The sequence below is a fragment of the Ovis canadensis genome, chromosome X, assembly GCF_042477335.2.
Source record: "Ovis canadensis isolate MfBH-ARS-UI-01 breed Bighorn chromosome X, ARS-UI_OviCan_v2, whole genome shotgun sequence".
NCBI classification, from domain to species: Eukaryota; Metazoa; Chordata; class Mammalia; order Artiodactyla; family Bovidae; genus Ovis; species Ovis canadensis.
In genome coordinates this window covers 18,792,762-18,807,786 of record NC_091727.1, presented here as the reverse complement: position 1 = coordinate 18,807,786, position 15,025 = coordinate 18,792,762, and the positions used below count along the sequence as shown (strand labels likewise).

At 40.7% G+C, this 15,025-nt stretch overlaps 1 non-coding gene and 1 pseudogene across 1 annotated transcript; one reads left to right on the top strand and one right to left on the bottom strand.

Moving 5' to 3' along the window:
- Positions 1 to 3,977: 3,977 nt before the first annotated feature.
- On the bottom strand, positions 3,978 to 4,049 carry TRNAC-ACA (transfer RNA cysteine (anticodon ACA)). The gene has a single exon. It is a non-coding gene; the product is annotated as a tRNA-Cys (tRNA).
- A 2,960-nt stretch (positions 4,050 to 7,009) lies between these two features.
- On the top strand, positions 7,010 to 7,465 carry LOC138929869 (ARL14 effector protein-like pseudogene; annotated as a pseudogene).
- The last annotated feature ends 7,560 nt before the right edge of the window (positions 7,466 to 15,025 follow it).

Genomic DNA, 15,025 nt, shown 5'->3' with positions numbered 1-15,025 from the left:
GGTACATTTTCTCTCCTACCTATAGTCTTAGAACATTCCAATCTATTTTAAGCCTTCCTGTGGTTTCCAAAGCACAATACTTTCCAAACTGAAGACTTACCATTTCAAATCTCATGGGCTAGGATTCAATCTAGAGCAGAACTAAACAGAACTTAAGTATCCCAATTAGTAATTGGATTGAAAAAAGACCCAGGAAAGTGCCCTTCATAAAAGAGTGAAATTGTGTTTTATGTGGTTGTTGTTGCTATCACCTGTGGTTTCAACTGCAGGAAAAATAGGAAAAAGCCATGAAACAATCATTGTATTGGGTGGGCCAAAAAGTTCATTCTGGTTTTTCCATGACATGTCACAAGAAACCCAAATGAACTTTTTGGCCAATGCAATATTTGAACGTGGGTACATGTGAATTTGAGTTTCTGGCTCAGCCACTTGTTAGCTATGAGTCCTTGCCTTCTCTGAGCAGATGTTTCTTGAAAGATGGAAGCGAAGCATTAGCAGATCTCAGGAGGAAATTTTGTAGATTAAACGAGGTTATGTTAGTGGTGCTTGGCAAGGAGTGAGTCCCAAGTAAATGGCAGTCACCCTGGTGTGCTATTTGGCTAAGGCTATGATGCTGCTGCATAGCAAACACCCCACCCCTAAATCTTAGTGGTTGACTACGATACCATTGATGTTCTTACTCATGTGTCTCTGGGTCACTTATGGCAGCTCTGCTTAAGGCTGTGAATCAGACTGAGGTCTGTTCATATGTGTCTCATTTTGCAGTCGGCAGCTTCCTGGGGTATGCACTTCTCATGGCAGATGACAGAAATACAAGAAGAACTTGGCAGAATTTTGCAATGCCCTTTAATATCTCAGCGCAGAACTCATTAATGATTACTTGTGCCCATTTTCCCTTAGCCCGAGCAAGTCATATGGTGAATTTCAAGGTCAGTGGGATGGAGAAGTATAATTTACCTAGTGAAACTATGGCACAATACAGAGAATAGAAGGGAAAATTATGAACAAATAATACATTCTTCCACACTTCCCTTCTGCAGGGTGTCAACAGAGGAGAAAGGAAGGGTGGGTAAAGAGGGAAGAAATAAATAGTTGGATCCTGTAGGAACTCTACCTTGTGCCTCATTTGGAAGGGCTTGTCTGGCCTCCTTTGTAGAACTGGTCCAGCACTCTTTGCAGGCAGAGAAAAGCAGTTCTGTGGGCGTGGCAGCTTTCTGGATCCTCCCCCACTCCAGGTATTTGTGATGAGGGACACACTACTCAGAGACAGTCTAGAATTCACCAGAAGCCTTCTTAAATTCTGCTTGCTGGAACACATCTAATTTTATTTAGGAGAATAAACAGAAGCAAGAGCTGACGAAATTCAGCAAAACAGACTATACTATATACCAGTTGTCACAATAACCAGATCTTTGTCTAAATTCAACCCCTTCTCTTTACCCTTTCAACAACTGTTCAATGTATGGGCGCTGTCTCTTATGATTTGCTCCAAATGACATCATATCTTCTCCTGTATATAATAAAGTGAAGTGGCTCAGTCATGTCCGACTCTTTGCAACCCCGTGAACTGTAGCCTACCAGGCTCCTGTGTCCATGGGATTCTCCAGGCAAGAGTACTGGACTGGGTTGCCATTTCCTTCTCCAGGGGATCATCCCGGCCCAGGGATGGAACCCAGGTCTCCCTCATTGCAGGGGGACACTTTAACCTCTGAGCTACCAGGGAAGACCCCAGTATATAATGGTGGTAGGCTAAGAGTCCTTCATTTGAATTCTAATATTTCATTTGTATTTTAAATCTAGGTGAATAGGCAGCCCCACCTCTATTTAACCAGAGGGTTCTGGCCAAATATGTAGTGTGGTTGTAGACACTTACCAGATACACCCTCATATATTCACTAATTTCAGGAGGAGTTGAATGAATTAATCAAAGGTGTTTAACTGTCATAACTGAGGATCACTGCGAATGTATCTCAAGATTTCAAACTGTATGAAAGTCATCTCCCTAAAGATCGTTTTTGAAGATATTTAGCAACAGCTGTGGGAGCAAAGGATGGCAGGCAGAGCTGGGCTCTGTTACAATCTCAGAAGAGTTACACAACCACCCTTCTCCAGGTGTGGTCCCTGGACCATCAACATCAGAATCACCAGGGCTGTTTGTTAAAAAGGCAGAGTACAGGGAACCCCCCAGACTTAATGAGTTGGAATTTCTGGGTGTAGGACCCAAGAATCTCCACTTCTGTATACTCAAGGCTTTTGTATAACCTCAAATTTAGACAAAGTTCCCATACATCTTTGATTCCCAGTATCAGTTATGGAAAATGTGAAGTTTTTCTAATGCCAAATTAATCATTCTCACTGTTAAACAAAAAGGACCTCTTTCATTATTACTATTACTGAAGGATTTTTTAAAAGACTAAACTTGTTGAAACTTTCAGCCAGGGTACTATTGGAATAAGATTTATTTTGCCTCCTTCGCTCTTTTTTTAACATAATTTGAACATTTGAAACTATTTTCATGAAGACTATTTCAGTAATAAACATTATCCTCCCATTTTCTCAGATACCAATGGCCTACAAAAGTTGTATAAAGATTTTTAGATGAAAGATGAAAGTTAAGAGACACAATTATTGGGAAAGACAGGAGACATTATTTGTGTGTTACATGTAACACATATTCCCCCTAATGAATAGATGAGAAACTGCGTTTTTATGGTGTTTTAGGTAAAAGGACTGTCTTCGGTGAAAGTAGTGTAACCACCTAAATAAGGATTATCTTTCATCTTCCACTGAGTAAGTATATTTTAATGTTTTTAATCTATGTGCGTGGGATAATAAAAAGCATCACCTGCTTCAATAAGTGAATTAAAGAAAAAGACAGTTTTGAGAGCTGAGAGAAGTATAAAAAACATCAACCGAGAACAAGTCTAATGGACTCCTCCCTCCCTTTTCTACTTTCTTTCACCTCCTATTATTACATATAAGTTGAAAGGGGTTCATCTTAATGGCTTCCTGCTTCCAACTATGTGGAAAGTGAATTGGAATCATTTAGAGTATTCTGAAACCTTGCTGTAATCATGAACACAAAGATGCAAAAAGATGTTGAAACATCTGTTTTCCAGATTAAGAATATCACCCAGATAGTTGGGGAAAACAGTTTTCCATTATCTCACCTTTAATCCAATTAGCAAATACATGTCATTCTAAAAGATTCTGGTAACCATTGCTCAGAGGGAGAACAATCCAGAAAAGAAACACAAAAAGGATATTTTCAGCACCATGAAATTTAAGGACTAAGAGAACTATGGTAAGAAAGATAATGATAAAGCTCATGCATGTAAGACTATTATGTGGTTGGGCTCGGAGTTTTTTCACTTTATTTTATGACAAGTAAATAAATTGTTGACTGACAAGAAGAAAATAATGTTACCTTCAAAGTGATTTCAACAGAAAAAATATATCCCTGTGAAAATAGCAAGATGTTTCCTGACCAACAGGATTGGAATGTCAAGGGTTTAAATGCATTCACCGAGCATTTATTTCTATTTTGAATTTCCCTAAATGTTTGCCTCAACATATCCTCCCAACATTTTTGAGAGAGGTCAAGGGTTTAAGAGGGCCTGGGGTTTGAGCTAACAATTATGGTTCACAAACATATCTCATGTCAAAGTGTGAGTGTGCTGTAGAAAGTGAAGTCGCTCAGTCGTGTCCAACTCTTTGTGACCCCGTGGGCTCTAGCCCACCAGGCTCCTCCGTCCATGGGATTCTCTAGGCAAGAGTACTGGAGTGGGTTGCCATTCCCTTCTCCAGGGGATCTTCCCAACCCAGGGATCGAACTGGTGTCTCCCGCACTGCAGGCAGACGCTTTAACCTCTGAGCCACCAGGGAAGCCCAATATTTCTTTGAGCTCCTTTTTTGGGGTAGGAGGCGCGGGAGGCAAGAATACTGGAGTGGGCTGCCATTCCCTTCTCCAGGAGATCTTCCCGACCCAGGGATTGAACCTGGGTCTCCTGCATTGTAGGCAGACGCTTTACCGTCTGAGCCACCAGGGAAGTCTTGAGTGTGCTATAGCTGAACATAAGATGGCCACATCTGTTCAGCTGCCTGGTGATTTTACTTGCAGTATCCAGCAAATTGCACTATTACAGTGCTCCTGCAGTAAAAGGTCTCATTGTAACCTGATTCTATTTTCTATAATTGAGAATCAGTTTTGTGTTTGGTTCACAGGTGCTGATGCTACTGCTAAGTCACTTCAGTCCTGTCTGACTCTGTGTGACCCCATAGATGGCAGCCCACCAGGCTCCCCTGTCCCTGGGATTCTTCAGGCAAGAACACTGGAGTGGGTTGCTATTTTCTTCTCCAATGCATGAAAGTGAAAAGTGAAAGGGAAGTCGCTCATTCGTGTCCGACTCTTAGCCACCACATGGACTGCAGACTACCAGGCTCCTCCGTCCATGGGATTTGCCAGGCAAGAGTACTGGAGTTGGGTGCCATTGCCTTCTCTGTTGGTTCACAGCTATTCATAACTAAACTTTTAGTTTCTCCACCAGAGTCTTGATGCCTGTTTCTAAAACAAATACTGTGCCTTAAAATTGGCCAACATAGATATTTTGCTTAATTGAAGAGTGAAAGAGTTTTACCCCAATTTATTCATTTTTGTACATACCACTGCTTGAAGGATCTGGACTTGTGTGTGCAATTGTGACTGCAATAAATAGGGCACAATTCCTAGCATATATGATATACTCTTGATAAATATTTGCTGAATGAATGAAAAAAAAATAGTGGCTTTAGACTGAATTATGGTGGCCAATTTGCACACGCAAACACACACACACTCACTTCTTTTACCATTATGGGGATGAACCGGAATTCTTTAAGATGTAAAGGTTAGTTCTGGAGAAGGGAATGGCAACACACTCCAATATTCTTGCCTGGAAAATGGACCGAGGAGCCTGGAGGGCTGTAGTCCATGGGGTTGCAAAGAGGTGGACACAACTGAGTGACTGAGCACCTCACTAACCTGGGGGGGGGAGTGCAGAAAGAAGATATAAAGCTTAGTTCTAAATAGGGATGCCTCTATTGATGTTTGATTATTATGAACCCCACCCCCACCCCCCATAGGGTTCTCAGAATCTGAACTGGAGCTCCTTTCCCTGTCCTTGCAGTGAGCTGCAGACACTTGATCTCTCCAGTGGAGATTGCCAAACCTTTGCGGGCAGAAACCTGGTCTTATATCATCTTTGAAGTTCTCACTGCACCTAATTTAGGGCATACCCATAGAGAAGGTTCTATTATTATCCCCATTTTCAGATGAGAAAACTGAGGTTAAGCAGCTGAAGTCATCTTAAGTTAAAGTCAGATAGTTAGTGGTGAAGACAGCCCTAGTGTTTGATCCCTGGCAGTGTGAGGCCTGAGGCTCCTCTGCCTAGGGTAATGTGTCAGAAAGGTAGCTGCTACCCTTTTCCCCCTAAAAAAAGTAAGGTAAGGAGTCAACTATGAAATTACAACTCAGAGAATTAGAGTAATAAAAAACTAAATGTTCTAGACCTGCCAAGACATTGCACTAACTTAGGTAGAGATTATGAAACTGTATTATTTCTGTCCTGGGTATTTACTCAACAAGATCCTGGCAAATAAATCCAATTCAAGAGAGAGATTCAGGGGAATCATTTGCTTTTCCCTCTGTAGACACTACATCGTTAAAATGCCAAGGAAGACCTAAAAGGGAACCTGTTGTGTGAAATAGGTAGTATGTATCAAACAGAGTGTGGCCAGTCCTCTGGAATTGCCTGAAACTCTCCAGTGAGAAGCAAAGGGAATTTTTCTCTAGTATGGTGATCCTCTCACAGCTGATGCCCCATCCTCTGTCTCTCTTCCTTTTGGCCAGTTTGCTTCTTGAAGCTAGGCAGAACATCCTTAAAGAAATGGGCATCCTCTGCCTCTCTACCTTAAGTTGTTAGTAGTTTGGGAAGCTTTGTGGAGTCTGTAGGACATGGGCCAATTAGGAGAGAAACAGAGGGATGGGGGGGTGGTGAGGGAAGAGACAGACACACAGAGACAGTGAGACATGGAGAGAGGTGAAATGACACTGAAAGTCCTTGAGAGTGTACTGACCTTAGAAAGCCTTTTAGAAACCAGTCACTAATTCAATATGATGAATTACCTTAAAGTAGCTTGTAGAGTGTTTCCTGAGAAGAATTGGAGGTGACTTCAAACGAAAGAAACCACAGCTAATGTGCTGATGTTTTAATGAGAAAAGGCAATTGCTAAAAATGACCATCCAATTTCCATTACTTACTACAGTCATTAGAAACAAGGAATATGTTTATTGATCTGAAGTGCTTCAAACAGTATTTTCTTTGTTCAAACCAATTTCGCTGGAGGAAAAGTCAAGAGTTTGCCTTGTGTGGGGGTAGTGTCGGGGGGGTGGGGAGGGGCGGGAATTGTGGAGAGAAAGAGATTCTTTACATAAAAAACTGTTGTTTTCCTATCTTAGGGCAACTCACCTAAGAAGGATAACTGGGTTTCTATTAAAGCAAAGGAATTGTGGCCCCTGATCACTATTGGTTTAGCTCTAGGCCCTTGAGACTCAAAGTAGGTTTGGAATTAGCAATATCAGTATAATCTGGGCATACATTAGACAGGTAGATTCTCCGGCCCCACCCCAGTCCTAACTGAATCATAATCTAGTTTTTAACAAGATGTTTCCTGATTCATATGCACATTAATGTTTGAGAAGTACTAGTCTAGACCAACATGAATGCTTATTTAAACAGTTGATAGAAAAAAGAGATGGTTAAATAAAGGAGGAAATACTATCTGATAAAAGCACTTTTGTCCAAAGATTTGTTGGTGTTGATAAACTTGCTCCTATCCACTTAACCCAGGTTTGAAGTAAAAACTTCATAGGCCCATTCTGAAATGACGTTTACCAGCTCCAGCGTCCTCATGGTTGACTGAGCTCCCACAAATGGTTGCTGACTTTGTTTGTGTCCCCAGGTGAGCAGAAATGAGTGAACAAGCAGAAAAAAGCAGTTCCGTGCGAGAGAGACCTGCACGTCCAAGTTCTCCTGAGAAACCAAGTGAGATGGAACTGAAGCAGATGAAACGGGTGGAGCGGCAGTTAAAACGGTTGTCATTTCAAAATCCCGGGCCTCAGGTAGCCAACTTCAACCCTAAATTAAGGCAGCTGATAAAGGAAGGGCAAATGGCAAGGAAGAATGAGTTTGTTCCTGTAAAACGCAAAGTCAACAAGTATGACCAAAAGGGCAGGCTCACCTTCAATCAGGCTGACCTGTGTGACTGCCTTGATGAAGACTGCCAGGGTTGCTTCTACCCGTGCCCCAAGTGTAACTCCACCAAGTGCGGGCCCACTTGCCGCTGCAACCGCCGCTGGGTCTACCACACCATAGTCGACGAGAATGGGGAGGTCATCAGCAAGATGCCATTCGACCTCTCCGACTAGGAGCAGCCCTCCAGGCTGATCCATTTTCTCTGCTTTGCAGTTACACCAGCCTCTGTCTCCTGGGTGAATTTTAGGACTGGGGGAAAAAAGTTTTAAAAATATAGTTTAGACTAGTTAGTGTTCTCTGAAGCCATAGAACCAAGTCCTTCTCTAACCTTCCTGCTGTGATGACTCAGATTCCTCCCCTGGTAACCAGCAACTCCATTCCTACTCAGCTCTCGGGTTAAAAATCCCTTTCCTCTTTGCTGGTACCTTAGGACATGGAGCTTTAGGATTTTTAGAATTCTGTAGCTGAGAGCTTTGACAAAGAACATATGTTTATAATAGTTACTGTTAGGCTCTTACACATTATCAATTCTAATTCAGAATTCTATTTGGATTAACTTGCACTGCATATTTATAGTCTCATGCTTTTAGTGTTACTGGTTTAACAATATTAAAATGAAATTTGTTTTTTTAAAAAAAAAACATTTAATAGGCCCCATGGCCAACTGTCCGAACATATGAGCACAGAAGCAGAGATTCAATTTAAGTGATATCCAAAATGCCAACTGGAAGCAGACTTCAAAGGACAAATTTTAATCTAATTGTTACCTAGAAATGATTTAAAAGCAGTTTTTTAGTGGCTAAGGTTACCAGCCACACAGAATTGGCCAAAGTGGTACAAAATTCCTAAGGCCTAAGTTGCACTTGGTCTTAGAGGTATAGGATTTAAGGAAATTCAGCTAGAGTTTCTGCTGACCTCAGTGAAGATACCATCTCAGAAGACTGATGTGAAACATCTGGGCCAGGTTTGCCAGCTATTGTGCAAAACTGTTTCTAGGGAAAATCTCTATGAAAATGTTCACACCCACAGCATCATCGGGAAAGTTTCTCTTCAGTCATCTTTGATACCAAGTTTTATTCAAATGATCTATCTGTAAGGAGAAAATTGCTTTTTCCACTTTTCCATGTTTACGTCTCATGAACATTTAATTGCTCCTTCTGAAGCTTTGGATTCGGCACAGAGACTTTCCACTGAACACAGTTGTGTAGGCACTGGCTGAGGCTGCAGAAATAATGGGCTTAAAATAAACAGAAGGCCCCTATCTCTATCCCACCAAATGGCTATGTATGTTTACCCATTAGAAAATATTCACCTGAAACCACTTTTGCCTCTGACTAACTCACCCAAAATCTCTGTGTGGCAAATTCATTAATAAAAAGCATTTAAATTTCCTTACTTTGATTTTTTTGTGTATGAGAAAGTGTGTGTGTTTTAGACCCAAGAGAGAAAAAAAAACTTTTTCCCCCGTCCCTGAAGCAAATCCATGTTTTGTTCCTGGGCAAACACCAATCACTTTCCATCAGAAATTCCTGATAGTGATATTAGGTTGGTGCAAAAGTTTTCCCTCATCCGCCATATTCACCTGACCTCTTGCCCACCACTTCTTCAAGCATCCTGACAACTTTTTGTGAGGGAAAGGCTTCCACAACCAGCAGGAGGCAGAAAATGCTTTCCAAGAATTTAATCATATCCTGAAACACAGATTTTTTTTTTAATTTTTATTTTTACTTTATTTTACTTTACAATACTGTATTGGTTTTGACATACATTGACATGAATCCACCACGGGTGTACACAGATTTTTTAAAAATTATTCATTTATCTTTAAATTTTGTTTTTTAATTGAAGGATATTTGCTTTACAGAATTTGTTGTTTTCTGCCAAACCTCAACATGAATCAGGCATAAGTATACATATGTCCCCTCCCTCTTGAACCTCCCTCTCATCTCCGTCCCCATCCCACCCCTCTAGGTTGGTACAGAGACCCTGTTTGAGATCCCTGAGATATACAGCAAATTCCCTTTGGCTATCTATTTTACATATGGTAATGCAAGTTTCCGTGTTACTCTCACCATACATCTCACCCTCTCCTGCCTTCTCCCCATGTCCATGAGTCTGTTCTCTATGTCTGTTCCTCCATTGCTGCCTGCAAATAAATTCTTTGGTACCATCTTTCTAGATTCTGTATATATGCATTAGTAGACGATATTTATCTTTCTCTTTCTGACTTACTTCACTCTGTATAATAGGCTCTAGGTTCATCCACCTCATTGGAACTGACTCAGATGTGTTCCTTTCTATGGCTGAGTAATATTCCATTGTGCATATGTACCACGACTTCTTTATCCATTCATCTGTCGATGGACATCTCGGTTGCTTCCACGTCCTAGCTGTTGTCAACAGTGCTGCAGTGAACATTGGGGTCCATGTGTCTTTTTCAGTCTTGGTTTCCTCAGGGTATATGCCTAGGAGTGGGATTGCTGGGTTATATGGTGGTTTTATTCCTAGTTTTTTAAGGAGTCTCCATACCGTCTTCCATAGTGACTGTATCAGTTTACATTCCCAGCAACAGTGCAAGTGTTTATCCACACCCTCTCCTGTTTGTAGACTTTTTGATGAGGGCCATTCTGACCAGTGTGAGGTGATACTTCATTGTAGTTTGGATTTGCATTTCTTTAATAATGAGCAATATTGAGCATCTTTTCATGTCTTTCTTAGCCATCTGTATGTCTTCTTGGAGAAATGTCTGTTTCCCCACTTTTTAATTGGGTTGTTTTTCTGGAATTGAGTTCTATGAGCTGCTTGTATATTTTGGAAATTAATCCTTTGTCAGTTGTTTGATTTGCTATTATTTCCTCTTGTTCTGAGTGTTGTCTTTTCACCTTTCTTATAGTTTCCTTTGCTGTGCAAAAGCATTTAAGTTTAATCAGGTCCCACTTGTTTACTTTGGTTTTTATTTCCATTACTCTAGGAAGAGGGTCATAGAGGATGTTGGTTTGATTTATGGTATTGAGTGTTCTGCCTATGTTTTCCTCTAAGAGGTTTATAGTTCCTGGTGTTACATTTAGATCATTAATCCATTTTGAGTTTCTCTTTGTGAATGGTGTTAAGTGTTCTAATTTCATCCTTTTACATGTAGCTGTCCATTTTTCCCATCACCGATTATTGAAGAGGTTGTCTTTGCCCCATTGTACATTCTTGTCTCCTGTCTTGTTCCATTGGTCTATATTTCTGTTTTTGGGAAGCACAGATTTTTATGCTACAGGAATAAACAAACATTTCTCATTGGCAAAAATGTGTTGAATGTAATGGTTCCTATTTTGATTCACAAAGATGAGTTTGAGTCTAGTTATACTTATTTAAATTTCGTGGTCTGAACCCTCAATTACATTTGCAGCAACCTAATACTTTGCTTGTTTTACAGGTCATCTTAGACCAAGAGTTTAAATAAAATGAGCTATCAGAATCAGTAGTTTTTCCTTTTAATACTCAAACTGGTATCCAGCTTTGCTGAATTGGTGAAGATGGGCTTGAAAATACAAACTGAACTTTCATTCAAGTCAAAGAACAGTCTTGTGCTTCAAAGATAGGAACCCAGGGACTTCTCTGGCAGGCCAGTGGTTAAGACTCTGTGCTTCCAGTTCAGGGGATATGGGTTCAATCCCTGGTCGGGGAACTAAAGCAATTCGTCTGAACCTACCTGGAATCTTTGCAGTGCAAAAGTAGTTGTTATCACTGTCCATTTACCTGCTGAAGTGCCCTTTGCATTTGAAAAGCACAGAGGTAATAGTGTTACCATGTTCACAAAACTACTAGAGAAAGGTTGATAAACAATTTATAACCACTTTCACAGCAAAGAACACATTTGTCTGAGCTTTTGGAGGCTGCTATTTACAGTCAGTTAACAATTCCCAAGGTGTGGTAGGTAGCCCTCCAGGATGGTCCCCAGCAGTCCTCTGATGTTTTGTTATTCTTTTCCCTGAAGTGGTGGCTGAACTTAGTGACTTGGTTCTAGTGAACAGAATAAGGCCCAAGTGATGGTGACTGGAGACTTGGTCATAAAGGGCAGTGTGGCCTTTCTTTTGCATCCTCATGGTCATCTGCTCTAGAGCAGGCTGGCTGCCCTGTGTGAGCCGCCCTGTGAGGAAGCCAACATGACAAAGAATTGGCAACTCTGGCTAAAACCTCGTGAGTATTTTTGGAAGGGGGTCTTCTTGCCTCATCAAGCTTTGAATGACTGTAGTCCTAGCTGACACCTCGATGAGAGGTGTCAACCTTGTGAGAGACCTTCAGCCAGAACCACCCAGCCACGCTGCTTCCTGTCTTTTCCCTTACAGAAACTGTGAGATAAGAAATGATCATCGTTTTAAGATGCTAACGTTTGGGGTGATTTGCTATGCAGCAATGGCTAGCTAACACAGAGGGGTATCATACTTCTTCTAGATTTATCCCTTTATTTATGCAGCAGGTATTTATTGAGAAACTACCACATGCCAGGCATTGTGTCTATGGGATTTTCCAGACAAGAGTCTTGGAGTGGGTTGCCATTCCCTTCTCAAAGGCAATGTGTATGCAGAGGTTAATCATCTACTGAACATTAGAAACACGCTTAAGGGGCCCCTGGTTTCTGGGCTCTATATACATAGCATACAGAAAAAAATTTTACCCTTGGAAAACTGTGGTGGTTTTCTTTGGAAATACCATCTACCACCTAGAGTTGCTACTATACATTTGCTATTTATATATTAATGGCCCAACAAATATTTATAGGTTGAATACTCCTCTGTGAATTGTGCTCACCTGTTGAAACTAGAGATGGCACTCCAAACCTCTGTCCCTACTATGTCCCCTCAAATTTGTGTATTGAAACCTCACTCCCAAGGTGATGGTAGTAGGAGGTGGGACCTTTGGGAGGTGATTAGGTCATTAGGGTAAAGCCCTAATGAATGAGTCTCTTATAGAAGAGACCCAAGAGAGCTCCCTTACTTCTGAGGACCGTTAGGCCAGTAGAATCTTTCTAGCATGCCATATATATAAATACATATCGAATACCAGTCAGTTCAACAATGAAAAATTATCTCTAACACATTTATTAACATCCTCTGGGTATAGATTTAGATAATGACATTTGTAGTGCTTAAACTTCTCTGGAATGTGGGTTCAAATGCTAACTAACCACCTCTAAGGATTAATCTAAGGATTAGCTTTAAGGAGTAAAGTTCATTTCTACATGTTTACACATTTACACCACACTCTTTATACCATATAGACAATATGTGGGCATGTACTGTCTAAACCCTAACTTTCTGAGTACAAGCTGCCCCAGTGAGCCACCATTGTCTTCCAGTGCTCCAGGGGCAGGCTCTGTCTCTGGATGCTGGGTGGGTGGATCAGTCTAATTCTGGTTGGGGAGCTCCCTTGTTGGCATATGGAAGTGAAAAAAAATGAAAGTCTCACAGTTGTGTCCCAGCTCTTTGCAATTCCAATGGACTGCAGGCTGTCCTCGTCTATCCATGAAATTCTCCAGGCAAGAGTATTGGAGTGGTTACCATTTCTTTCTCCCAGGGATCTTCCCAAGCCAGGGATTGGACCCAGGTCTCTTGCATTGCAGGCAGATTCTTTACCAACTGAGCCAGTATCAGCTCTATCAAGGGTGAAGTTAACAATTTTCTCTCTACCTGCCCACTTCTTTGTTTTCTCTTTGTAAGTTATTCACATTTCAGGTTGGTGAGAGGTATCTATTGGGTACTTTCAAACACCCCAGCTGCAAACTGGCATGCTCCTGGCCCTTGTGAGAGGTCTTCCAAGAATCCTCTTGACAGACCTTTGAACTCTTGCCTGTTGACCTTCTCCCACTTACACCATGCTTCAAAGCAGGCTTTGACTCCACAGCTCTGTATCCCCAGCATCTAACACACAACCTGGTACACGGTAGGTGCTCAGTGAATGTTTGTTTAATGAGTGAGTCATTGATAGCAGGACATGCTTTTTCATGGGCTTTTTAGGAGTGTTGGTCAATAGCTCATTACAAACCTGCTTGAAATGACTGAGATAAGCAACCTTAGATGACTTGAGCAAACACAAAGTAGTTCCTAGAAAGAATGTCTTTTTCTTTTAACGTATGTTCCTGTTTTTGTCTTTTCCATTACTCATTGAAAATAGCAACGACCCTTTCCTGTCCACCTGAAACTATCACAACATTGTTAACTGGCTATACTCCAATACAAAATAAAGTGTAATAAAAAAAAGTAGAAAAAAATAGAACTAAAAAAAAAAAAGAAAGTAGCAACTATCGAATTCCCTGGTGGTCCAGTGGTTAAGACTCAGGAACATGTGTTCACATATATGTGTATATATATATATATGTATGTATGTGTATATATATGGGGCTTCCCTGGTGGCCCAGACAGTAGACTCTGCCTTGAAAACCTATTCATTTCATTTAATGCTAGTTTATCCAGAGGCTAATCTAACAAATTAATTGATTACCTATGTTTTGAGGTCATCTTATGGCCTACTACAAGTTCTGTTAAACAAAAAGGAAACAAATCCTACTGTATAGCACAGGGAACTGTATTCAATATTTACCCTGTGTTAAACCCTAATGGAAAAGAATATAGAAAAGAATGTCTATATGAATATAACTGAGGCACTTTGTTATAAAGCAGAGATTGGCACAACATTGTAAATCAATTGCACTTCAACAAAAAATTAAATATAAAATTTAAGTAAATAACAGAGGAAAAGCTCCATGGTAGGTGCTGAATAAATGTTTGCTGAATTAATTATTATAAAATCTTTAAAAATGATGGCAATAGAGGTATGTTTTGTCAGTATTATCATATGTAAGTAGCTGATAATGCATAGTTTAGGGCAACCTCTAAAACCATTGGCCCACATTTTTGTCCTAGCTGTGAATTTAAGTTATTTGTGTTATTCGTCATTCTTAGCTAAGGCATAAATTTCTTTCTTAAGATACTAAGTTTGAGATACCAGCAGTTCCAACATCTGACACCACTTAGTTGTGTGGCCTTGAATAAAGTGTTCTACTTCTCTGCACCTTGATTTCAGTTTTCCCTTCTGTCAAATGTAGATACTGGAGTGTGGAGTCAACCGTTCATTCAGTTATACCCAGGACCTAAACTAGGATGAGGCAAGTGAACCGCTCACCTTGGGAGTAAAATCTAAGGGGGATTGGGTGGGGTCGCCAAAACACCTCAGTAATCAAGAAAAGTAATATTTCAATGCATAAAGAAATCAAAGTTAATACAAAAGATGTATTATGACCAAAATATCAACATTTTAAAGATGGGATCACTGTTGCTGATTTTTCCTTTGGCCTCTGACTCCAGGGTGGTTTAGCATGGCACTGTATCCGATCCGGATTTTTATTTTTCTTTCCTTCTTTTTCTTTTCTTTTGCCGTGGTGCACACCTCAGGGGATCTTAGTTCCCTGACCAGGGGCCAAACTTGTGCCCCCTGGAAGTGGAAGGGTAGAGTTCTAACCCCTGGATCACCAGGGGAGTCCCTGATTTTTCAATAAACACTTCATTAAACCATCATTCATGTTATTGCCCTCTTAAATTTTGCACTGGGATTGAGTCCTGGTCCTGTTACATACATTTAATGAATGCCTGCCATTTACTGAGCACTGCTGGGACATAGCAGCCCTTGCTTTCAAGGAGCTCACAACTTTATTAGGAAAAACAGGAGAGTGAGCAGAGAGTAAGTAG